The following is a 24,079-nucleotide window of genomic DNA, read 5'->3' on the forward strand; positions in this document are numbered from 1 at the left end:
GGGTGTGTTGGCTTGGCTGAACTTGGAGGCATGAGGCAGGGCCGAGGAGCTGGGGAGGCTAGGAGCCGTCTTCAGGAAGAATAGGGCGCTTCTGGGAGCAGCAGGCACGGGCCTGAGCTTGAGTGTGTTTGCAGCGGGATCCATCAAACGAAGGAAATGCGGGCATGTCTGTCATCCGCCTGATAACGCCGGTAATTAGTCCAGCCACGCAGGTCACCGAGAGGTCTCGGCACTTACCCGGTTTGAGGTGGAAGTTCCTCTCCACTCTAGCTCCCGCACGGCTTTGCTTTTCCAGAGTTTTCCACCCGGGTTCACACTTTTTCTTTGAGACACTCTGGTTGCTTAACCGCAGATAGAAACAGGTTTCTAGACGTGGGGGTCTGGGCCCCGGGGACAGCTGCCTGAGCGACCTTTCCTCCGGTGGGAAGAGTCTTCTCTGTGAGTCAGCGGTGCAGGAGGAGGGCGGGGGCCTGGGGGTCGCCCTGTTTGCAAGGCGCCTGTGTTCACGCCGCCCGCCTGGGCGCAGCCAGCCGGTGCTCAGGTAATTCTGGATCCAGCTTTGCAAAGGCCGAAGCAGGAACTGCCCCCGGTGGGTCTGGGGAAGTCAGCATCTGTGATTTGTGACCGTCAGGCCATGGGGCCATGAGTCCTCATTCCCACCAAAGCCCGTTAGACGGACTCGTTTTCGTCAGGTGCCCTGAGGGGTAGCTGCTGGCGAGGGGCCTGCCGAGGGACGGGTGACCGGGGGAGGGTATCTCCGGCCTGTTTGGGAACAGTCGTTCCATCCCTTTGAAAGGTCCTTGGTCCTGCCTCCCAGGTGGACGTGCGTGTGCACGTGTGCGGGGGTTCCCGGGCTCCGCGTTCGCTCACGGTGGTTGCGTCTAGAAGGTGGACCCTGCCTCCCTCGTGTCCGGCCCTCGCCTCCACGCGCTGCCCTCGGCCTCTGGACCTGAGGCTGTCTTTGGTGGCACGGCCTCTTGTTTTGAGTGGACGAGCACGTCCCCCCCCCGACAGCGGATGCCCAGCCTCTCGTGTGCGGCTGGGCGAGTCTGTGCGGCCTCCGCTGCTGGGAATCTGAGGCACGGGTGTTTCCGGAAGGGCCAGAACTGGGCAAAGAGCCAGGTTTGGGGCAGGACAGAGCCGGGTTCCAGTCCTGCCCAGTCTCTGGGTAATGAGTGCCCGTGAGGATGTTTCTTACCCCGCCGGGCTCATTTCCTCAGCCAGGAGTGGAAATGGACACGGCCGGCCCTGTAGGGTTGTTGTGAGAGTTTAAATGCACCCAGAAAGTCCAGTGCTCGGTGGATCCCTCGCATCCGCCTGGCAAGTTGGGGCGGAACCTTCTGGGTGCAGGTGGATTCTCTGCAGGGCTTCCGGGGGGCGGAGGGCGGGAGGCTTGGGGATGGTGCCGCGCTGGGCGGTCCGAGCACCGTGAGGCCTCTCGCAGCGTTTTCTGCGGAACATGCGAACTGTGGTGCGAGTTTTTACGTTGCTTTGCTCACTCATCAGGAGTTTATGAGATGCCAACTGTGGGCCTCGCCGGACAGGAACTGCAGGAGACAGGAGAAGCACGGTTCCCAGTGCAGCTGGGAAAGTGGGAGCTGAGGGTGGCCTGGTGCGGACGAAAACGGAGCTGGTGTCTGCCCGGGGTGGGGGGGTGAGCGGGAGCGGGACTGTCGTACCAGCTTTTGCACCGTTTCTAAAGCGAGTTATTGCATTTGGTCCTCAGCGTGGCCCCACGAGGCCTTATTAGTCCCATTTTACAGATGAGTTAAAGCAAGGCTCGGAGAAGTCAGATGACCTTGGTGACTGTCACATAGCCGGTAGGTGGCTAAGGTGGGTCTTGAACCCACATCTTCTGACCTCTAAGCCCTACTCCATGGGTTGCCTGGAAGATGGGTAGGATGGGGGGCGGGTCAGGTGTGGGGTAAAGCTGGAGAAAAGCCACAGAGGCGTGGAGGAGCCCTGCAGCCTCCGACGGCAGGAGTGCTCGTGGGGATGAAGGAAAATGAGGTTGGAGTGACCAGGGGCCTGAAATCAGGAAAAGGAGGCTGGAGTTATTGTCGAAGGCACAGGGGAGCCGTGAGGAGCTCTTCAAGGAAGGCTGGGAATGGGCTGGGAAGAGATCCACGCAGGGCCGGCCGTGGCAGCTGTCCAGGTGGGCGGCGCGGCCATCGGGCAGGCCTGGGCGGGGGCGGGGGGTGATGACAGGCGGGTCCCAGGCTCCATGGGATGGAGAGAAAGAGAGGCGTCCCCTCCCTCCTGTAGGAGAGCCTGACACGCCTTCAGCAGAATCACGGAAATGCAGCCCGTCTGCCCTTCCTTCCTCTCTCCCCTCCCGGCCTCCCTCCCATTCACTCAACAAATGTTTGTGGAGCGCCTACTCTGAGCCAGGCACTGTTCCAGACGCTGGGGAGCCGGTGGCAGGCGCAGAGCCTGCGGTGTCAGGGTCGGGGGGGAGGGGGGCAAAGAGTCAACGGACAATACAACTTCCGGCAGAGCCGCAGGCAGAGCAGGACGCAGCTGGGCCCAGTTGCCAGGGCGGGCACGGGGCACGAGAGTGAGCGCGGGGCTGGGGTGCAGGGGCTGGAGACACAGTGAGGGGACCCCCGGCGGGGCTGGCGGGGCACAGAGGCGTCCGAGGCCACCAGGGAAGGTGCGAAGGTCCCCGCTGGCTCCTGAGCCCTGCTCCTCACGTGGCTGTGCCGTGTCTCTCTGTGGTGTGTGGTCTGAGCATGTGGGTGGGGGTGGGTCCTGGAAGTGGCCGCAGGGAAGCCACTTAGCTGGCACGGCGAGTTCCAGAACCTCGTCTATACCGCCTCCTGTGACGCCTCAGTTGTTTCCTGTTAAGTGCTCTTTCATTAGTGAATCTTTAAAACACTCCAAAAAGGGCTGTAAAAGAGAAAGACAGACAGAAAGGAAAGGCAAGAAGGAGGGAGTCCCCCGCGCCCTCTGGATTGTGTTTGTGACTTTCCTCTCCAGCTGGACGCCCAGTCCCCAGGAGGGCACCCTGCTCTGTAGCCGCCAAGCCCCCGAGCTGGCTGCTGGGATGGGGCTGTATTGTGGCTGGGCTGGGGAGGCTGCAGCCCACCCTTTCCGGGCCTTGACACCCCTTCCCCAAGGAGGAGCCCCAGCTCACAGGAAGCTCTGCGGAGCCATGGAAAGACCCCGGGTTGGCCTGAAGACAGACCTGGCTTCAGTCCTCATTCTGCTGGGAGCTGGCTGTGTGACCTTGGGTAAGACTCTAGCCCTCTCTGAGCCTCAGTTGCTGCACCCGAGAAGTGGAGATGATCGTTCTCTGGAAGGTTTGCCAAGTGAGAGCAAGTGGGGCGCAGTGGGGGGGTCGGGACTCATTCGTTCCTTTCTCCCTCCCTAGGCTGGTGGTAGCTTGGGGTTGGCTCTCTTGTTGGCATCTGTAGGCTCTGAGACTGCAGCCTCTGCCCCCCACCTTTCTGCTAGGGGTGGGGAACGGTTGTCTCCCCCTTCAGAGCAGGGCTGGCCAGGCTGCCAGAGATGGCATCTGGGGACACAGTGATGACGACGATGCCGTTATAGAATGCCAGCCGTGTTCCTGGCTGTGCCACGTGCTTCACATGGAGTCACATTCGCTGCATCCTCACAGCAGCCCTGCTTACGCTGGTGCCACCGTTCCCATTCCACAGAGGGAAAAGCAAGTCCAGAGAGGTCAAGTACTTTGCCCAAGGTCACTCAGCAGGTAGCAGCAGGGCCAGCATTGGACCCGGGAGTCTTGCTGTGGAGTCTGCGCTCCACCTTCTCTGTCCTGCCTTTCTGTCCCCTCTGGGGCTCCAGCTGTGGCGGTGACAGCGCCCTAGACGGGGGAAGGGTCCTAATCCCTACCCCCGACCAGCCGGTAGAGCAACCCACAGGCAGGAGCATGGGCCAAAGGCCCGAGAAACCCCGCTGGCTGCTCTGCAGCCCCCATTTCTCCACCCCGCCCAGTGGTGCCCTCGTCTTTGCTCCCAGCCAGCTCAGCCGTTCGGTTTCAGCCGGGACCTCGTCCTGCGGCCAGGCCCCGTCCGGCCGTGATCGATTCCTTTCACCAGCCGGGCGGTGGCTGGTGGCCCTTCCCTGTCCCAGCGCCTGGCCCCTGGGGGCGCGTCCTGGGTAATGGAGCGAGCAGCTGTTTACCTAGCCTAGCCGCACTGGGCCTGCGGGGGACGCCTGGCCCAGCCCCCCGCCGTGGCCTCCGAGCCCAGAACAGGTGTTGCGGCTGCGGCGCCCTCCCCTGCTCAGCGCTGACATCTGAGGCCTGCCAGAGCGTCTCGTCACTCACGCGGCAGGGCCGGCCGCACATCTGTTTCCCGAGTTTCCTGGCTATCCGCTTTTTAGCGGGGCGGGCAGGCCCTCCTCCCCCGTCCAGGCTCCTGGGGCACCCCGGCGAAGCGATCGATGGGATGGGGGAAGCTTCTGGAAGGTGTTGGAGGAGGCCATGGACGCTGGCACCCTCTCCCTGGCAGCAGCTGGGAAGTGACCGGGCTCTGGGCCTTTCCCAAGCTCGACCACCTCCTCCGAAGGGAGGTCTGTGCTTTTTTTGGCGTGTTGGGAGCCATCTGCTCAGAGGACTAAACTATCCAGACGCGCCTTATCCTAAACCTGGAGGCAATTGGAGACGACCGCGAGGGAGGAAGTGGAGGCAAAGGTCCTCAAAACGCAGCCTTCCCTGGACGCCGGGCCGGGGCCGGGACAGGGCCGGAGTCTGCAGAGCTTTCTGGCCCCTTCTCTGCTTAGATCTCCCTGGATCTCACCCTTGAGAGGTTAACCCTGCTGGATGTCTTTGGAGGTTCTGGGTACGGCTGCCCTGGTTGCACATTTTCGTGCCTGGGGAAGAGCCCATGGCTGGAATTTGGGCCCGTCTTCTGCCCCAGGTCCTGACCCATGTGTCAAAGTGAGAGAGCTGGTCTTCAGGGGTCGCAGGTTGTTTGCATCACACATGTGACGTCTCACTGGCTGGTAGCACTGTGTTGAGAAGGATGCTGAGGCTGTGTCTGGACTTGATGGGAAAATATTTAGTGGTTTATTGGCAGTCTTTTCTGTGGAATTAGGAAGGAGAGAATGACTTCTTGGGGTCTAGGTTTTTTTATTTTCATTTATTCTCAGCTTTATTGAGATATAATTGACACCAGTCCCTGCAAGTTTAAAGTATGTAGCCTGTTGGTCTGATACATTTAGATGGTGCAAAATGATTTCCCCCATCAGTTAGCTCCCGCCTCCCTCCAGCCACATAGTTACCATTTGCCTTTCTGGTGAGAACATTTGAGATCTACTCCCTTAGCAACATTCACATAGATGATACATTTGTTAGCTCTAATCACCACGCTGTGCATTTGATCCCCAAATTGGTCAGTCTGATGAGGGGAAGTTTGTGCCCTCTGTCCAGGATCTCCGCGTTTCGTGAGGTCTAGGTTTCAAACTCAGGGTATGATGCTGGGGGCCCTGAAATACCGGGATATTCTGTCCCATGGAGGATGACATATTAGGGTCAGAAGAACCTCAGGGTCACCGTTTTTCTGGCAACGCTACCCCAGGAGGACCGACACACCCACAACCTAACGCCACTTTTGCTGGGTCGTTTTTTCAGTAACACGAGCTCATTAGATTTAGAAGTTTTGAAGGAAATTCTGGCAGATCTGTGCCAGGAGTGTGGTGGCAGTTCTGCCCCATGTCTCTGCTCGTGCTTCCACCCTCGTCCAGGGCAGCCCGGGACAGACGTGCACACACGTTCTGCCCGTTAGCTCAACAAATGTTAGTGTGCCTACAGTGCGCCAGGCACTCCGTGAGCATTTAGTGCTCCAAGGACGTGGGGCGGATTCGGGCAGGCCCTGCCCTTCGGAGTTGGCGGGAGGCAGAGGGCGAAAGGTTCTGACTGTAGTGAGCAGGTGTTGAGTTCTGTGCTGCAGTCTGCTGGGAGGTCACAGGAGGGCGGGAAATGGGTGTGTTCAGGGAGGGCTCCCTGGAGGAGGTGGCACCTACGCTGAGTCCTGAAGACTGGAAAGGATTCGGCCAGGTCCACATGGGAGTTATGTGCTCCTGGCAGAGGAGTGTGTGCAAAGGGCTGCTTATGGGGAGTGAGATTTGCTGGAAAACCTTAAATCGTGCTGCTTGCAGTGGGAGGAGGGGATGGGGGTAGAGGGCTTGGCAGTGTTTGGGATCCCTGGATGCGCATTTGAATCAACTGGAATTTAAAAATACCAGTGACTGGGCCTTACCCCAATCTGTCAAATCAAGATCTCTGAAGGGTGACCCTGGTGGCGTTGGTATTTTAAAGCTTCCAGAAGATTCCAGCACTGGGGCGAGAACTGCTGATAGACGGCATTGTAAGCACAGCCCAGAAGTTTGTGACTTTGATCCTGAAGGCGTGGAAGTCACTAAGAGGATTCCACTCATTTCTTTGGTCTGTCTTTATTAAGCGCCTACTGTGTGCCAGGCACTTTCTGGGCATCAGGATCCAGCAGTGAGCCAACCAGAGCGGGTACAGGGAGGGGCTGTGACGGTGGCCAGCGGAGCGGCCCGGGAGGGGGGCGGGGGGGCCTGGGCAGGGCCCTGAGGTGGAATCTCAGAGCCGTGAGGAAGCGGGCTGGGTGCCTGAGGGTGGGGAGCGTTCAGCTCGGAGGCTGGCACGGCCAGGCAGGCGGGGCCTCGCCGCCTGGACTCAGGCCTGTGGACGGACCCGAGAAGACATTGTTTTTGTTTTTAAATGGAGATATAATTTGCACATCATAAAATTCACCCTTTTAAAGTGTACAATTTAGTGGTTTTTATATCTTCACAGGGTTGTGCAACCATCACCACCATCTAGTTCCAGAATATTCCATCACCCCATGAAGAAACCCCGTCCTCCTTAGCTGTCAGCCCCCAATTCCCCCTCCACCAGCCCCTGGCAACCGCTGATCCTCCGTCTGTCTCTGTGGATGTCCCTGTGCCGCATGTTTCACGTAAATGGAATCGTACGACCTGTGGTCTCGTGCCTCGCTCCTTTCACTGAGGCTGTTTTCAAGGTTCACCCAGGCGTGGCCGTGCTCCATCCCTTTTCACGGCTGAGTAGTACTTCGCTGTGTGGATGGAACGCATCCTGCTTGTCCATCATCAGCCGATGGACATTGGGGTTGCTTCCACCTGGGGCCGCCATGGACGTTGGTGGACTGGGTTGGGTGCGGACGTGCGTTTGCATTTCTCCCGGGTACAGACGAGGAGTGGAGCTGCTGTGTTATCTGGTGACTCCGTGTTTGGCCCTTTGAGTTCTGCTTTCCCACGGGGGGTTTCAGCAGGCAAACATCACCATACGACTTAGGTTTGAAAAGTCACGTTTGAGCCCCCTTGAAGCCTTGTTCCGCCGGCACACGGAGCACAGTCAGGCCTCCTGTTGCGGGTGGGGGGCATCGGTCTGCCTGGGAGATGGGAGTTGCTCTGCCCCTCCCCGGGATGAGGGGAGCTGGATTAAGAACTGAGAGCCGGGGGGCCGGCCTGGTGGCGCAGCGGTTAAGCGCGCATGTTCCACTTCTCAGCGGCCTGGGGTTTGCAGGTTCGGATCCTGGGTGCAGACATGGCACCGCTTGGCAAGCCATGCTGTGGCAGGCGTCCCACATATGAAGTAGAGGAAGATGGGCATGGATGTTAGCTCAGGACCACTCTACCTCAGCAAAAAGAGGAGGTTTGGCAGCAGACATTAGCTCAGGGCTAATCTTCCTCAAAAAAGAAAAAAAGAAAAAAAAAAGAACTGAGAGCCAGTTGTGCTTGCTCTTGGGGTGTTTGACTCTCTAGCCACAGCTCTGGGAGTCAGAAGCCTCGGATTCTGGCCCCAGCACTCATAGTGGCCGTGGGCGAGACCCTCCACCTGCCTGGGTCTCAGTTTTCCCCTCTGTAAAGTGGGAGCAGATGCTGGGCTAGTAGCTGAGCCCTTTGGCTCCCACGTGGCTGTCGAGCTCTAACCATCTCGTCTTTCTGCACCTGTTGCAGGAGTGGGATTGGGGGAGGAGAACACCCCCAAGGTCGAGGTCTAGCTTGGCTCCTGAGTCCAGCGGCTCTCAGGGTCCCTGCCCTGGCACTGGCCACCCCGGCCGCTTGCTTTGTTCTCTGCTGCCCGACCTGTTTGGTGTGGAACCCTGTATGGAAGTGGTTGCTGGACTGGTTTTCCTTTGAGTGGTGCCAGCATCCTCGAATGAATGGCACAGAGGTCCCGGTCGGTATTTGGCTCAGCGGAGCCGGGGCAGGCGTGCTGGGACCCTGGGCGGGAGCAGCCACTCTCAGGACTGCTGTTTCCTCCTGGTGGGTTGCAGGGGCCGAGGGAAGAGGGGGGAGGAAATAGTCCAGGCCCAATGGAGACCTCTCAAAGGTCAGAGCCACCACGGCCATGTCCTGCCCACCAGTTAGCATCATTTGTGGGGCAGAACCCCTGACAAGGAGGAATTTAGGTTCTGTCCATCCACCTGGTCCCGATGAAGACAGAGTGAGGTCAAAGGAGATGATGATGATGATGACAATGACAATAGCAGGCAGCATCGATAGCACTCACTCTGTGCCAACCACTGTCCTGAGAGCTTTGCCTATGTGACCTCATGTCACCCTCCACCTGTCTTGTGAGGTTGATTTTCCTAGTTTCTAGATGGGGAAATTGAGGCACAGAGAGGGGAAGTCACTTGCCCAGAGTCACACAGCTGGGAATTACTGGAGCTGGGATTCGAACCAGGATGTCTGGCTGCAGCGTCCACACTCCTCCCAGATGAGATGCCAGGTTATAGCCTCATGGGAGATAAAGATTGGCTCTGTGGACCACAGACCGTGGCATGTGTGGCTCAGTGGGGGAGAGGGCTGAGGCCCAGCCAGGACCTGGCCTGGGTGACCAGCAGCCAGTGTTTGGTGGCCTGAAGAGGGAATGGGGGTCGGGAAGGGCTGCCTGGAGGAGGAGTCACTGATTGGGGCTCTAGAAAAGGGTGGGATTTAATAAGTGACAAATCTAGAAAAGGCTTCCCCTTTCATTCATGTGCCAGTAATGCCGTTTTAGAGGGTCCTTATTTTACTCTGTAAATGTTTGCTTGGATGTTGCCTGTCGGTTGATTATACTATAGGAACCATTTCTATGTTTTAAAGATGTTTTCTGATTGCATTATATTTTACATTTAAAAATAATTTGTGCTTCCTGATAGGAAACTTAGAGTGGGTGGAAGGGGGACCCCATGTCTGCTTCAGCTCACCTTTGCCCTCTCGGTCTCACGGCCCCCTTGGCTCCCGTTTCCATAGCTGCCGACTGGTCCATCTGCCCCAGGGTCCCTCTGGGTCCCGTCACTGGCTCCGCTCTGCCAACAGCCAAGTCGATGACCTTGGGTCAGATGCCAGCCCCCCCCCAGGCTGCCACTCCCCCCTCTGACCATGAGGGTGGCGTGAACCACCCCGGGTGTGGGTGGCATTGGGCCCATCTTTCAGACGAGGAGGCCAAAGCCCCTGATCCTGGGAGTTTGGGATCGAATTACTAACAGTAAGCGGGCAGAGCTGGGACGCGCGAGAATGGCATGGTCTAATGCCAGGGCCTCGCTGTCCCCCTGCCTGGGGCTAAGTGGCACTTACTGGGGGTGGTGTGGGGCCAGCAGGGGCCCAGCTGCCTCCGACCCCGCCCTGGGTTAGCGGCATAGGGAGGCCGCAGTTGGTCTCCTGCACCAGCTTCCAGAAGGGGCTCCTGGAAGGGGGGGTCAGAGGCTGGACACAGCCGCGTGTTTTATTAGCCTTCCCAGAGCCATAAACCTCGTAAACCTCGTCTCCCGGCTTCCAGACGAGGAGGTTCGCAGACGGGAATTAAGAGCCTTGTGTGGGCTCTGACGCCAGGGAGGGCTGGGCAGGTGGGAGGCCGGCTTGGGCCTTCTAGACCCCCAGACACAGCAGGACCAGGCCGAGGGATGGGGGTCTCGGCAGCCGAGAGACGGGGACCGGAGGGGCCAGCTCCTCGCACCCCCGGGCCTGGGAGCGCCGCCTTCTCCCTCGTGCCCTTCCCTTCCAGCTGGGCTGGCTCACGCTCTGGGCTGTTCCTTCTTCTGTGCGATTGGGCGACATCCCAGGGCCATTAGACAAGGGAGGCCCCAATGTCCAGAGCGTGGCTTTGTGCCTGGGTCACAGGGCTACCTGCCCCAAATGCCGAGGGGAAGACCCCCAGGGCCGCCAGCCTGTGAAAGCGGCTCAGCCTGGGGACCAGCCAGGGACCAGCCGGGGGCCAGCCGGGGGCCCTGCAGAGGCCGGCCAGCTCCGCCCGGCGCCTGGGTCTGGCTGGGCGGGCGATGCCATTCTGGAAACAAAGCCACATTATCGCTCTGGGGCAGGAGCCGTGGGGTTGCCAGCAGACCTGCCCGGCCCAGCCAGGCACGAGGACTGGCCCTTGGCCTCACCCCCTTGGCTCTGCGTGAGGGGACACCGGCTGGGTGGGTGGCAGGCATGGATGTCCCCCAGCCACGTCTCTTCCCATGTTCTCGTGCCCCGTGTGTGAGCAGGGGCCTCAGCCGGCGGCCTGACCCCCTGCACAGGGAATGATGGCTTCTCCCTCTGCCCCCCACTTCCTGAAACTCTGCATTTTCTTTCCTTTTCAGAAGTGGGCGGGTGGCCTGGCTTTGTGAGCTCCAGACTGTGTGATCACTGATTCCTTCCCAGTGATGGGTGAAACCTGGACCGTGCTCACGGGTCACCTGTCACTGGCCAGGTGACAGGAGGAGCCGGCCTTTCTCTGGGGGTTGGGACTGACCTAAGCCAAGGCAGGCGGAGGGGGCGGGCGTCCCTGAGGTCCCCGAATCGGAGAGACAGCGGGTTGTCAGGGGCATCAATGATTCATGGGCTTTCTTCCTCCCCCATCCCCCCGCCCCTCGACTTGTGCACAGACGTCCCCCTGATGCCCCCAGACACACTCACCTTCTCCCACACACATTCACAGCCCTTTGCTCTCCTTCCGTGCCCTGTCATTGCACACACAGCCCTGTATGTCTTCCCTTGCACGCTTCCATGTACACACTCACACCACGTTCTCTGGGGGAGGGTGCTCATATCTACCACAACTTGAATTTGTCTTTCTCTCCTTTTAATTTTGTCAGCTTTTGCTTCATGAATTCCGAGGCTTTTGCTCAGTTATGACTGTTCTGCCTTTCTTCTGAGTTGGCCCTGTCATCACAATGAGGTATTCCTCTGTCTCTGGCAATGTTTTAAGTCTATTTGAGCTGAATTAGCCTCCTCCGAAAATCAAGGCCTCTGAGGTTCAGAGGGGGAAAGTGACTCTCCTGAGGCCACACAGCCGTCAGTCAGGAGCAGGGTTCATGCTTGTCCGTGCAGCTCCCGGGTTTCTGCACCCCCCCAGCTGCTTCGGGACGGTGGGTCTGAGAGGAGCCCCTTCCTGGCAACTTTTGGGGCACCCGCATTTTGATGTCATGGTTGTCAGGCGGCCAGAGCTGTGTCCCCACCCGCCCTCAGCCGAGGACCCCCCAGGAGCCCAGCATCTGGCCCGCAGCCTGCAGGAGCTCAGCGGAGCTTGCTTGGAACACCCACTGGAAACTTCTCGCCAAACTCTCCTTGGAGCTCCTGGCCCTCCCCTCCCCGTTTGGAGAGATCCTTCTGAGCGTGTTGGGCGGACCTGCCCAGGACTCACATGTAGACAGGATTTCTCCGGGTGGCAGGAGAAATGTACCCCTCGCTGGCTTCCCTGGTCTGTGTAGACCTTCTGGAGCTTCTGCCAAATCCGCTTCCTGATGGCCTCACCCCAGCCAGGCCCACAGCCCGGAGCTTCTCGGGGGCTCCGCGCTGGCGGCAGGCCGCCTGCCAGAGGTCCGAGTCATCCTGCCGGCTTCCCGGGCCCGGAGGAGAGCTGTCTCTGCCTCCCTGGGGCATTCTGGGAAGCTCTGGGGCCCAGCAGGGACCCTGGGGGGCGTTGCCTAGGAGACATTTGAGGGGAGAATTGACACAGAGAGGAGGGATCTTTGCCGTGAGCTTTAAATAGGGGGCATAAGCAAGGACGGTGGGTTGGTTCATTCAGCAGAGTTTCTCTGAGTCCCTACTATGCGCCAGATGCTACAGAACGAGAGAGGAGAGACACAGCGCGAAGGACCACGATAGTGCGGGTGGAGGGTGTGAACGCTGTGACTTATCTAATCCCAGACGCCGGTCATTGTACAACAGATCATTGTGCAAGGACAATGCTGCCCGTGACACCAACGCTCCACCCACAGTAAGATCCGTCCTGATTCCGCAGGAGTTAACATAGAACAGAGAGTCTGGGTCTGCAAATCAGTGACATGGGATGACGACAGTGACCTGGACGTTGACAAGGAAATAGCAGTGACAGCTGCCACATAGTAGATGCTTGCAAGACATTGCCTTACTGACTCTGTGAATGGGGCTCTGACAGGTGAAGGGGGGAGGTGGGACCATCTTCCCCGCCGGGTCCCCGGGCGTGACTTTGCGGTGACTGACAAGGCGGGTCCTGCTGAGCCGGATGGGGCCGTGTTGGGGTTAACGCAGGTGCCGTGGGGCGTGGGGCGGTCATCCTTGAGATGCCTCTTGTGTCTGTCACATCCAGGTCCAGTGCTGGGCAGTGGGGAACAAGCAGCTGACAGGCTGGCTCTGTGGTGTCCAGGTGCCCGGAGCTCTGGGCCCCACGGGGCCTGACGGGATCCCTCGTGATTCTGGCTGCAGTGGCACCGGGGCCCTAATCAGGCGGAACACGGCGGCGTCAGCAGAAGCCGGCAGCTGCCTGGCGCAGGGGCCCTGGCTGGAGGGAGGGGCGGGAGCGGGCCAGGCGGTGCCCCCGCCTCCCACCACCCCGCTGGGGGCAGCTTCAGGCTGGACCAAGGTCCCCGGGAGGGTGAGGGCACCTGCCCGCTGGGCTGAGAGCCCTGCAAACGTACGCGGCTTCCTGCACTGGGGAGAGAGAAACAAGGGCATCAGAAACTCGCTTCCCAGATTTTTCCATGATGAAGCACTTCTCCGCTCGGTTTCATCTCACCCTCCCAGCCACCCGTGCAAAAGGGTGGTGTAAGCATTGTCTCACCCCTCCAACATGGAGGGGAAACCGAGGCTCCAGACGAGGTCACGCTGGTCTGCCCTCCATGGGCAGGTGGCGTTCTGAGGTCAGACCTTGCCACCCCCCTGCCCCCCGGCTCACTTCACCTCTCTGAGCCCCAGCCTCCTCCTCCATGCACAGGGACAGTTGTGTGACCTCCCCCAGGGGCACGGGAAGCAGCGAAGCCTCTAGTGGATGGCTCGGCGGGCAGTCAAGGCTCCAGAGGGAGGGCTGTGGTTCCTGGGCGGAGGAAGGGGGAAGGGCGTGAGGAATCTGAGACCGCTTCAGCCCCGGCCTCAAGGGCCCTGGAGTGAAGGTGCCCTGTGCCCCTCGCCCCCAGAAAGCCCTGCCCGCAAGCCCCACGCAGTGGAGGAGCTGGAGCTCTTGGCTAACCTCCCGTGAGCCTTGGCGCCAACTGCAGCTGCATTCACAGTGACCTCCAGCATCGTCCGGGAGGAGGCAGCTGGGCTCTGAGCCCCCGTCATCCCTCCTCTGGGTGCTCATCCGAGGCAGGTGGTCCCTCGGGCCCTGGGAAGAGCCTCGTTGGCATTTGGCGGCTCAGCGGGAACTCGCCCCCTGCCTGCTTGTCTGTCTGTCGGATCTGCACGTGGGAATTACAGTTGTGTGTGTCACGGGGCTTGGTACACAGCAGGCGCTCAATCAAGGTTGGTATTTTTGCTGTTTGCCATTTCGGTTCCTCTCCAGTCCTCATCATTCCAGAGAGCTGACCCGTACACCTCAGAAGCACAGGGATATGGACCCCGTTAGGGGAATGAATTGAACTAGGAGGGGCCGCCTTTGGGGTCAGGCTGTGGGAAAGAGGGACACTCCAGGGTCAGCAGTTAGGGGACTTGACAAAGACCCATCGTTCTCAGCGCCGTCCCCCTGATCTCATATACGGGTTTCTTAACCTCAAACCCCAAAGCAAACTCCAGCACATATATGCATTTTTCTGGGGAGAGGGTGAGCAGCTTTTATCAGACTCTCAAAGGGGGCATGTGACCCCCAAAAGGTACAGGGCCATTGTCAGAGAAATGCTCATCTGCCCACGCATTCATGGCACTGCCCATGCGAGCTGACTCCGCGCTGTTCCTCGGAACCGCCAGGCTTGTTCCCGCCATCGTCTTGCTGGACACACGCTCTTTCTTTCACTTTGCTCCCTGAAGCCTTTATCGCTAACTCCCGCCAGCTGAACGCGCTTGTCCGTATGCAACTTTTTCACCCTTGGTAACAACTTATCCCTCTGTTGTGCGTGGTCTCATGTTGTCTTCTGACCGCATCACGTGTGTCAGTTGTGTCTCTCCAACTACAAAAAAAAATAGCTAAAATTGGGATTTTTTGCCGTGTGACCCTCCACTGGTTTTTCTTTTGTGCATCGCACACCGTGACTCCTTGCTGGCTGTGGGCGTGCCGTTCCTGAAGAGCCCCGTGGTCGGCAAAACCGCTGTCTGCCAGGATCACAGTCTCAGAGAAAATAGGAACTTAGGGGAAAAACAATGAAGATGGCATTAAGTGCATGTCTTTAAAAACCACAGTATATAGAAGTTCTAGGAGACATCACTGCCAAACGTGGCTTCGTCCATATTTAAAAACCTGCTCCCGTTGGTAACCTTTTCCTGAATTACCTTCTTTAGGGAATGGAAACTTGGCCGCCGTCTTGATGTGCTGACAATTCTCCCGTGAGGTTTATTTCTTCTTGATTCAGTTTCAGTAATTTGTGATTTTCAAAGAACTTACCCATTTCCTCTAAGTAGTTGAGTTAATTGGCATAACTGTGTAATATTCCTTATTATCCTTCTAACATCTGTAGGTTCTGTAGTGATCTCCCCTCTTTCATTCCTGAGATTGTTAACTGGTGCCTTCTCTCCTTTTTTTCCTTGATCAATCTAGCTAGAAGTTTATCAGTTTTATTGATCTCCCAAAAGGTTTATAGTTTAGAGACTGTGGCTTTTAAAAATTTTTTAACCAGTTCTTTTGGGCTTTAAATATAATGTCTTTTGTACTCGCAGCCTCACTTGCTCTGTTTTTACAAGTCTAGATGAAATGATTGTGAAATCACCAGGCCTTTACCAGGTTATCTGTGCTTATAGGCATATTTTCCAAGCCCGACCTTCTTTCCCTGGGTTGAGACAGTCTGCCCTTGTGACGTCCATGGGTGAGGTCAAGGTGGTCTGTCCTTTTGCTTGAAGGGACTTTATCAAACCTTGCATAAGTGAGAAAGATACTGGACTTAAATATTTTTTAATGCAGAAGAGAAAACTGCATTCTCTCAGCAGCGCAGGTTGTGAAAGATTGCTGGCTCTGTGTATCAGTGGCTCTGTTACTTGGAACATATGCTCTCAATAATGTTACGTTTCATTTTTCATAATACAAAGTATCCACTGTTTAAAATGTTTGTGTCCTTCCATGCTTTTGCTACAAAGTATATTTCACCTGTAACCTTGATTGAAACTCCTGTTTTTCTTGTCTTTGCATTTGTGACAAATCTCGAGTGTCTCTTTAGAATCAGAACTGGGCGGATGCTGAGAAATTCTTGAGTCTCACCATCCTTGTTCTATCAGAGAAGACTCCGAGGGCTGGAGCAGGGAAGGGACACAGAGCATGGTAGAGGCTGGGGCACAATGTCAGTGCCCTGGGACATTTCTGCTTCATCAGCCAAGGCTATCCCTCTGGCGACAGATATCCTGATAAGCGTTAGCAATTTGAGGGGCTGTGGGAGGCCCCGCTAAGCCCATGCAGGATCCCCAGCTCTGAGTGCAAAGAGGGGTTTATGAGTATGAGGCTGGATGGTGAATAGCATCCTCCTGTGACTCCCCCCCGACCAAACCATATCCAGGGTCACCTCATGTCCTCTCAGGGCCATGGGAAGTTTTTTCTGTGAGTTACATTTTTAAAAAAATATTTTTAAAGCTTTATTGAGGTATAATTTGCCTACCATAAAATTTACCATTTAAAAGTGTACATTTCAGTGGTTTTTATTAGATTTACAAAATTGTGCATCACCGCTGTTTAAATTTGAACAGTTTTCATTGCCCCTGAGAGAAACCCCATTCTCTCCCCCACCCCCCACCCCCCCCCCCCAGTCACTGTCCACACTCGTCTCCTTCCTGTCTCTGTGGAGCTGCCTGTTCTGGGCATGTCGTATAAATGGAATCTGTACAGTATGTGGTCTTTTGTGTCTGGCTTCCTTTACTTTGCACAGTGTTGTCAAGGTTCATCTACATTGCAGCCCGTGTCAGAGCCTCATTCTTTTTCATGGCTGAATCATATTCCGTTGTTTGTGTATGCTGCGTTGGTTTATCCATCATCTGTTGGTGGACGTTTGGGTTGTGTCCACTTTGGGCTATTGTGAATAATGCTGCTGTGAACTTTCATCTGTGGGTTTTTGTGTGAATGTATTTTTTTCTCCTGACTGTATACCTAAAAGTGGAATTGCTAGGTCGTGTCCTAACTCTAGGTTTCGTTTGAGGAGCTGTCAGATTGTTTTCAGGGAGCCTGCATGGGTTTACCTTCCCACCAGCAGTGGGTGGGGGTTATGTGTGATTTGCTTTTAAATAAGGGGCAAAGCGAGTGGGCGGGTTCTGTGTATTTACATAACTATAAGAGTGCACAGTCAATACACATTGAAGTTCTTTTCCGTTCTTGAGCCTCCATATGCAAAGATGATTTTAATAATTTTTTTTTTTTCCATTTTAAAAGTGGCAAATCCCAGCTCCAACACTTAGTAACTGTGTGGTCACGGGCAGGTAGCTTAACCTCTCTGTGGCTCAGTTTCTCCATCTGTAAAACATTTGTGATTGTATTGGCCTTGAAGAGGCAGCTGAGCAAAGCGCCCAGCATCGCCTCTGGCGGTTAGGAAGCCCCTAGAAGTGCAAGCTGTTATTTTTACGATGATTACCTTATTGTTGTCGGCTTGAGGAGACGTAAACATGGGGATCAAGGAGAAATACTCGCCCAGCCCAGCTGCTGTGGCCGGAGGTTTCCTCTTGGGCATTTTCAGTGCATCCTTTTTGCCGAGCTGACGGGAACCTCTCTGAGCCGTTGTGTGTCGTGCTCTTGTTCACTGACATCCAGCTTGACCGTTTCCCAGGGTTGTTGGCGACATCGTCTGAGTGTCTGTGTGATAGACGCCCAAGGAGAAGCCGGAACTGACCCCCGCCCCCGAGAGTGGACGGTCAGGGAGCGGAGCCAGCCGGGCCGCTGTGAGATGCATTGAAGGCAGCGCTGTGGGAGCCTTTTGGCTTGAGGAGGTTTCCCTGACAGCGTGACAGATGGACCCTCGGGGCGGGCGTGGGACCCGCGGGAAGGACTTAGGCCCTGAGCAAGGCTTCCAGAGCGCGTGGGCGAGGGTGGGAACAGGCAGAGGGAGGGCGCCTGGAGAAGGGGTGACACTGGGGCGTCCAGGGCAGCTTACTTAACAGTTTTGAATCTTTTCCTGAAGCCTAACATGTCCTACATCAAAAATTCAGACAATAGAGATAAAAAGGAAGTAATAAAAATTACCCACAATTCCACAACTCAGAGCTTCCAGCCTTTTTCTGACACGTGCATATGCACACACACATCCACACGACTGTAGGTAGGATCATCATGTTTTCTAGTCTTTTTCGTCTAAGATATCACGGATATCTTTTTTTTTCCTAAAGATTGGCACCTGAGCTGACATCTGTTGCCAGTCTTCTTTTTCGTCCTTCTCCTCAAAGCCCCCCAGTGCACAGTTGTATATCCTAGTTGTGAGTGCTTCTGTGTTGTGCTGTGTGGGACACCACCTCAGCATGGCCTGATGAGCGGTGTCGTGTCCACGCCCAGGATCCGGACCAGTGAAACCCTGGGCCCCACAAGCGTGGCCCATGAACTTAACCACTCAGCCACAGGGCGGCCCCCATGGATATCTTTTAAAGGGGCTAAGACTGTGGACTGTGGAGCAAAATATGTGGGTTTGAATTGGGGCACCACTCCTTATTAGCTGTGTGTTCTTGGGCCAGTTACTTAACCTCTCTGTGCTGTAATTGCCCCATCTGTTAAGTGAGGATAACAGCAGTATTTCTATCATAAGTTTGTTTTGAAGATCAGACCAGTTAGAATGCGTCAGAGCAGAGCGCCAGCTGTTGTCCCGTCATTCCCATGTTGCCCGGCATCCTTCGAGAAGAAGAGTTTGACTGGCTACGGAGCCGCCGCGGTCATCTGTTGCTGGACACCCACGTTGTTTCTGGGTTTTCACAGATGTGGACGGCTCTGCACCGAGCCTTCTTGGACCCCAGCTGCCTCTCAGCTGCCTCCATACCGAGCCTGCCCCCCCACCTTTGGTTCTGTCGGGTGACCACATGGCTGGCCTGGCCTGGCCTCGTCGGGGAGCTGGGGGGCCCCGGGCCTCCCCGTCAGCCGTGCTGCAAGCGGCCCCAGGGCTGTGAGACTAGGAGGGGAGTTTTCTTTGGCATCCTTCGAGCAGCTCGCTGGGCCGGCTGCAGGAGGGGGCGGGCAGGGGTGGGCGGCCCGTCTCACACCTGGGCCGCTGCTGGAAGCCGCCTCAGCCCTTTTGGGAAAGAGGTGGGATCTGAGCAAGTGCCTTTGTCAACACGGGAGCCCTATTCTTAGTTCCGCCGCCAGGCTGCCTCTCCCCACCTGGCTCCGGGCTGACTCGGGCGGGGAGCCTCCCAGAAGCCCGCCGGGCCCCTGCGCCGGGGCAGCTGGTACCTCGTGACGAGCCTCGGCTGCTGGGAGACCGTGGGTGCCCCCTGGTTACGGCGTCCCCGGCAGATGGGCTCCCCGTGGGCTCCCTTTCCTGGGCCCTTACAACCAGAAGAAGAGAAAATATTGAACAGCTGCTCCGTGCTCCTTTTGGTCCTCTGTTCCTTCAGTCCTCCCGCGCCTGTGTATTGAGCACCCACTGGCGCTCGGCGCCGGAAGGCTGTAAATACGCCCTGGTGTTGGATGCCCACAGCGTGCCCGTGCCGGAGGGCTTGCCTGCTTCCTGTGAGAGACCCTTTTATTTGGAGAGAAAGTTGTGAGAAATAACCCAGAGAGAGCCCACGTGCCCTTCACCCTTGTGCCCTGGTGGTAACCTCTTGCATAACCGTGGTTCAGTGTCACAACCGGGGTATTGACCCTGACGCAGGCCACCGTCTGACTCAGATTTCACCAGTTTTGGATGCTCGTGTGTGTGTCTATGTCTGTGTCTGTGTGGGTTTGTGTCTCTGAATTGTGTCTGTTTCTGTGCCTCTGTGTATGGAGCTCTGTCTCTGTGTCTCTGTGTGTGTGTCGTTGTCGCTGCGTGTTGTATGCGTGTGGCCCTTTGCATTTTACGGGGAGGAAGCGAAGCTCGGGCTCAAGGCCTCATGCAGGCCCAGGCAGCCGGGCGTTCTGCCTCCGCGTCCCTGAGTCACGTCAGGAGAACAGTCCCGTGTGCTCTTTGCTGCCATCTTGGGCTTGGTGACCCCGCCGGGCTCTGCTGCGTCTGTGAGCCAAGACCCTGAGACAGACCAGGATCCTCAGATGTGGGGGCTGAGCCGCGAGCTTCTCCATCTCACAGATGGGGGAACTGAGGCTCAGAGAAGTGAGCAGATTTGCCGAAAGTTACCAGCTGGCCGGGGCTGGTCCAGGACTTTCTCCCAGCTCTGCGTGTGGCAGTGACGGCAGTGAGCTTCCTTTTCCAAGAGGTGAAAGGACAGAGGACGCTGTTGCAACGGCAGGGCCAGGCTTCTGTTCAGGGACCAGGGAGGCAGGGGGCACATGTGGTGAGGTTTCTGAGCAAGAGATGACTCTGAAGTGTGCAAAGTGAAAGACTCTGAGCGTGCCCCCAAGTGTGCACCAAGGAACACTGATGACTCAAGTGTTGGGATGACTTTTTTTCCTTGTTCAATATGTTTGGGCAACAGGAGATGGAAGAAAGCTAAACACAGTTGTGTCCTGCAGGCCTTATCAGTGACTTTAATGCACTAACGTGCCCTGTGACCCTCTGGTAGGGGACAGACTTCTGTTCTGCACAATGTATTTTAGGAAATGCTTGACAGGATGCCCTCCAGCGTGAGACTCTGCTGAGGTTCTGCTGCAGGGACGGGTGGGGACCCGTGCCCAGGGAGCAGGATACGAGATCTGTCGGTGTTGTTCTGAGCAGAGGCTGGCATGGCCCCAGGAGGGTGTCAGGGCGGCTGTAGCTCTGGTGAGGCCAGTCGTGGAGCCAGTAGCTCTCAGAGGGACGTGAAGGCGCCTTCCCAGCCCAGGGACTACACAGGAGGGACGTGAGGAGCGGAAAGCAGGATGCGGCTCTGTCCACCGACCACGGCCCCGTGGACGTGTGTGGACCGTGCGGAGAAACATGCACGGGTGGAGGCAGCCATCTCAGGCTGACAGAGTTCCAGGTGATTTATTGTTTTTAATATAAGATTTTTTTTCCCTTGAACTAACAGAGGAGGTTGGGCTCCATTCACTGGGCAATAAAAAGCCATTGTGTGTCTGGAGCGAGGGTGGAGGGCAGCGTCACAAACGTGGTTTTGAAAGAAGGCTTTTGCCGCGTGGCATAGGGCAGGTGAGTTGGAAGAAGGAGAGAGGGAAACTGGCAGAGTCCCCTTGGGAGGCACCCTGGCCCGGGCGGGGATGGTACCAAGAAGGGAGAGCTGGAAGCGACCTCACAGCTTCCGTTCTCCTGAGGCCCAGAGAGGTTAAGTCACTTGTCCTGAGTCACACAGCCGATGGTCTGCAGACCCAAGGTGTGGGTACAGCTGATTTCAGAGTCTCGGGACCTTGCCACGGGGCACACATCGTCTTCATCTGCATTATATTTTCACCCCGTTTGGGGTATGCATTGTTCGTCCATCCTGTGGAAGACAAGACTCCAGCGTGTGCGTGTGAATCAGGCTGTCACCGTGGGAGCAGAAATTAAGCCCACACGTTTCCCCGTGAAGGAGAAGATGGAGGGCGTCCAGGCACGGCTCTGCTGTGCGTGTCACGGGAAGGTTAGGGAGGGCGACGGTGCCCTGCCCCTTGGGAAAGTCCACAGCCGTCCCCTGTCTCTTCTCGGCACGGTCCCTCGTTGGGTCCCTTCTGGGCCAGAGCGTTGGGAATCCTCCAGCCCCTTGGGCATCTGATTCCGAAGTGGCGATGCTCTGTCTTACCTGACCCCCTGCGGCCGGGGCTGCTCCTGTAGCCGATCCCGCCGTGTTTCTGCAGGAAAGCATGTGAATGGTCACACGGGGGGCGGGGGTGGGGGGGGGAATCGGAGACTATAAATAGCCTCTGGACAGAGCGGGTTTTGCTGCCAGAGGAGTTAAGAAACACTTTCGGTTTCCAGAACTTTTGGGTTTGGGGGTTGGGGCGAGCATTTGGGATCAGTGTTATTTTTGCCTCGACTGGGGAACGCCCTCGAGGAACTGAGTCTCGGGTATGAGAGAACCTCGGTCTGGGCGACCTGGGGAGAAGACCCCTGTACCCCCCGGATTTCTGTGTTTATCTGAAGATAGAGACAGTGGGCAGCCGGTCACAGGGCGCTGGACAGGGGAGAGCGGGGGCCTCTCCCCGTGTTGTCTGGCTTGTTGCAATGACCATGTTCCTTTTTTAATTTTAGGGAGAAAAGGGCTCCAGTGTGCCCGGTGCTCCCCTTGTGCCAGAGGCACTGGAGCTTTCTCTTGATCCGACCGGAGGGTTTTCTTCCATGAGGGGGACACGGACAGCTCTGCCCCCGTTGCTGGACCCCAAGCAGCTACAGAAACTCATTGGGCAAAATGTCCTCCTTCTGCACAGACGCTCCCTGGGGCCCGGGAGGGAGTCCCGGAGGCCGCGCGTTCAGACGGGGTGGGCCCTGCTGGAATTTGCGTTCCCTCATTCAGAAGCTAAATGGGTCTTTTATTCAGATCAGCAAAATCCATTTTTAACTGAATTGGAAGGTCAGCCTGTGCTTATGTTTCCGAGGATGCTGAGGGGCGACTGTGTGTCCACGGCCTCTGGGGACTGGCTACGCGTCTTGGACCCGGCCGCACTGCGTAGGGGTCGAGCACAGCACAGGGAGTCTGGAGACCCCGGGACGGGACCCCACGGCTACCTGGTGACCTCGGGCCGGCGGCTTAACTTCTGTGTTTCCTGTGGCGTCAGATGAGGGGTTAGATGTGATTCATTCATTGATCAGCCATTTATTGAGCGCCTGCTACATTCCAGACAAAGGGGAGAGCAAGACCTGGACCCAAGGAGCTCGGGGGCTGGTGGGGAAGCTGGACAGACAAGCGGGCGGTTCCAGGACAGTGGAGCGAGAGCTGGGCCGGGTCAGCACTGGGCGAGGAGATGTGGGAACACGGTGAGGCCCCCCCTTTCACCTGGGGAGGGGCAGGGAAGGCTGGTGACGCCCAAGGCCCTTCCAGCTTTAAAATCCTGGATCTCCATCCCCGTTTAGGGCCTAAAACACCAAAGAAGTCAGCTCGTCAAATTGCAGTGCTGGGAGAGGGATGGCAGGATCCGTGTTTGCAGCGTGGTGCTCACAAGCCCTCGGCCCTTGGCCCGTGTATACTGAGCCACTGGCGCTTCTCCCCAGCGTCAAGGCCGTGTGTCACAGGTCGGGAAGCTGGTCCTGGTGTCCCTGCTCTCCGTCACCTTGGAGCAAGCCCTTTCATCAAGGGTGTCTGTGTCCTGGTTGGCAAAATGGGAAAATTCTAAGGGCCCCCGGGTGGCGGTCCTGTGCTGTGGTGTCACAGCTGAGACCCGAGAACCCAAGGGAAGGGGTGTGTGTGAGCAGCTCGGCCGGCCCGGGGGCTGACCCTTGGCTTTGCAGCCGGAGCCCAGCCAGTCAGATGGCAGCGAAAGGCAGCGTGATCGCTTTGAAGTGGTTTTGACCGCACCGTGGGTGCGTGGTGAGTGTGGAGGGCACTTTCTCGGTGCGGTTAGTGACACACAGCTGTTTCTGCACGGAGGCAACAGTTCTGACTTCCTGCCCAGAGTGCTTTGCAATCAGGCGTGTCCTCCTGTGTGGAGGGTGGCCAGGACATCCCGCTGTGGCCTGCCGGGTCCTCGCTCCCCGGGCTGTGGGTCTGCCTCTGTGGAGGTGGGAGGAGGGAAGATCGGAAACCCTGGCTGCTTCCAGCCTGTGGCCTCCAGCCCTCTCCTCCCTGACAACTCTGCTGTAATCCTGTGGGGGACCCTCAGGGTCACGGAACAGGTCACCGCAGTCCCCCGCCATGGGGGCCCACAGAGCAAGGAGCTCATATGTCCCTGGATATAAAGGGGGAGAAGAACCTTCCTCCGCGGGCTGGCTGGATGGACGAATGAGGGAAGCTGGCCATGTGCACGCAGGGCGTGCGCTCAGCAAACATCTTCTACGCGCCAGCTGTGGGCCGGGCACTGTCCCAGGACGGGGCAGGGGGCGCATGGCCATGGACAACACAGACAACAGTCCCTGGCCGCCAGGAGCTGCCCTTGCAGCCAAGGAAACAGGCAGTAAAGAAGTGAGGGAGCAGAGTGTACAGAGTGTCCACTGGTGGCCCGGCGGAAGAGGTGCTGGCCATGGTGGGGTTGAGAAGGAGGTGGCCCGGGTACTCCTGGCCAGAGGCTGGGCTTCTGCTCCCCCGCAGGAGGCCCCAGTGGCTTCAGAGATGCTTTGAGCCTCCCCAGACAGCCCTGAATGCCCAGGAGCGCTGCAGGGGACCCCGGCCCTACACACACTCCCGCTCCCCGGGCCTGGTCTCCGCACTGCCTTCCTGGCCGGCTCCTCTGTGTTGGCAAAGTGGGAGCTGGGGCGTGGGGTCTTCTGTCCGCTGGCGGGGCGCGCGTGGAGCCGAGCACGGAGCCCTGGTCCTTGTGACCTGAGACTCCGGCAGAGGAGGGGGGAGCCGTCTTTATCTTGAGCTTAGACACCCTCTCCAGGAGCACAGAACGGAGCGTCCTGTGGTGGCAATGCTGGCGGTGGCTTACCTCGACAAGAGACGAGTCTGTTCCCCAAGACTCCCCCGCCTGTATTTCTGAGTAAATGTGCAGTTTTCTCTTGTCTGTCAGGAAGCACTTCGGGTGGGAACTCAGAGTTTGCGCCTCTGCCTGTTTTTTTTCTCTCGGAACCTAAGTTTGGGA

The 24,079-nt window shown here is 57.4% G+C and overlaps 1 protein-coding gene across 3 annotated transcripts in view; it reads left to right on the forward strand.

Moving 5' to 3' along the window:
- The window catches only part of GSE1 (Gse1 coiled-coil protein), a 407,880-nt gene that overhangs the window by 2,516 nt on the left and 381,285 nt on the right, over positions 1-24,079 (forward strand). The gene's annotated exons all lie outside the window — the stretch shown is intronic.

Source organism: Equus caballus, chromosome 3, assembly GCF_041296265.1.
Source record: "Equus caballus isolate H_3958 breed thoroughbred chromosome 3, TB-T2T, whole genome shotgun sequence".
NCBI lineage: Eukaryota > Metazoa > Chordata > Mammalia > Perissodactyla > Equidae > Equus > Equus caballus.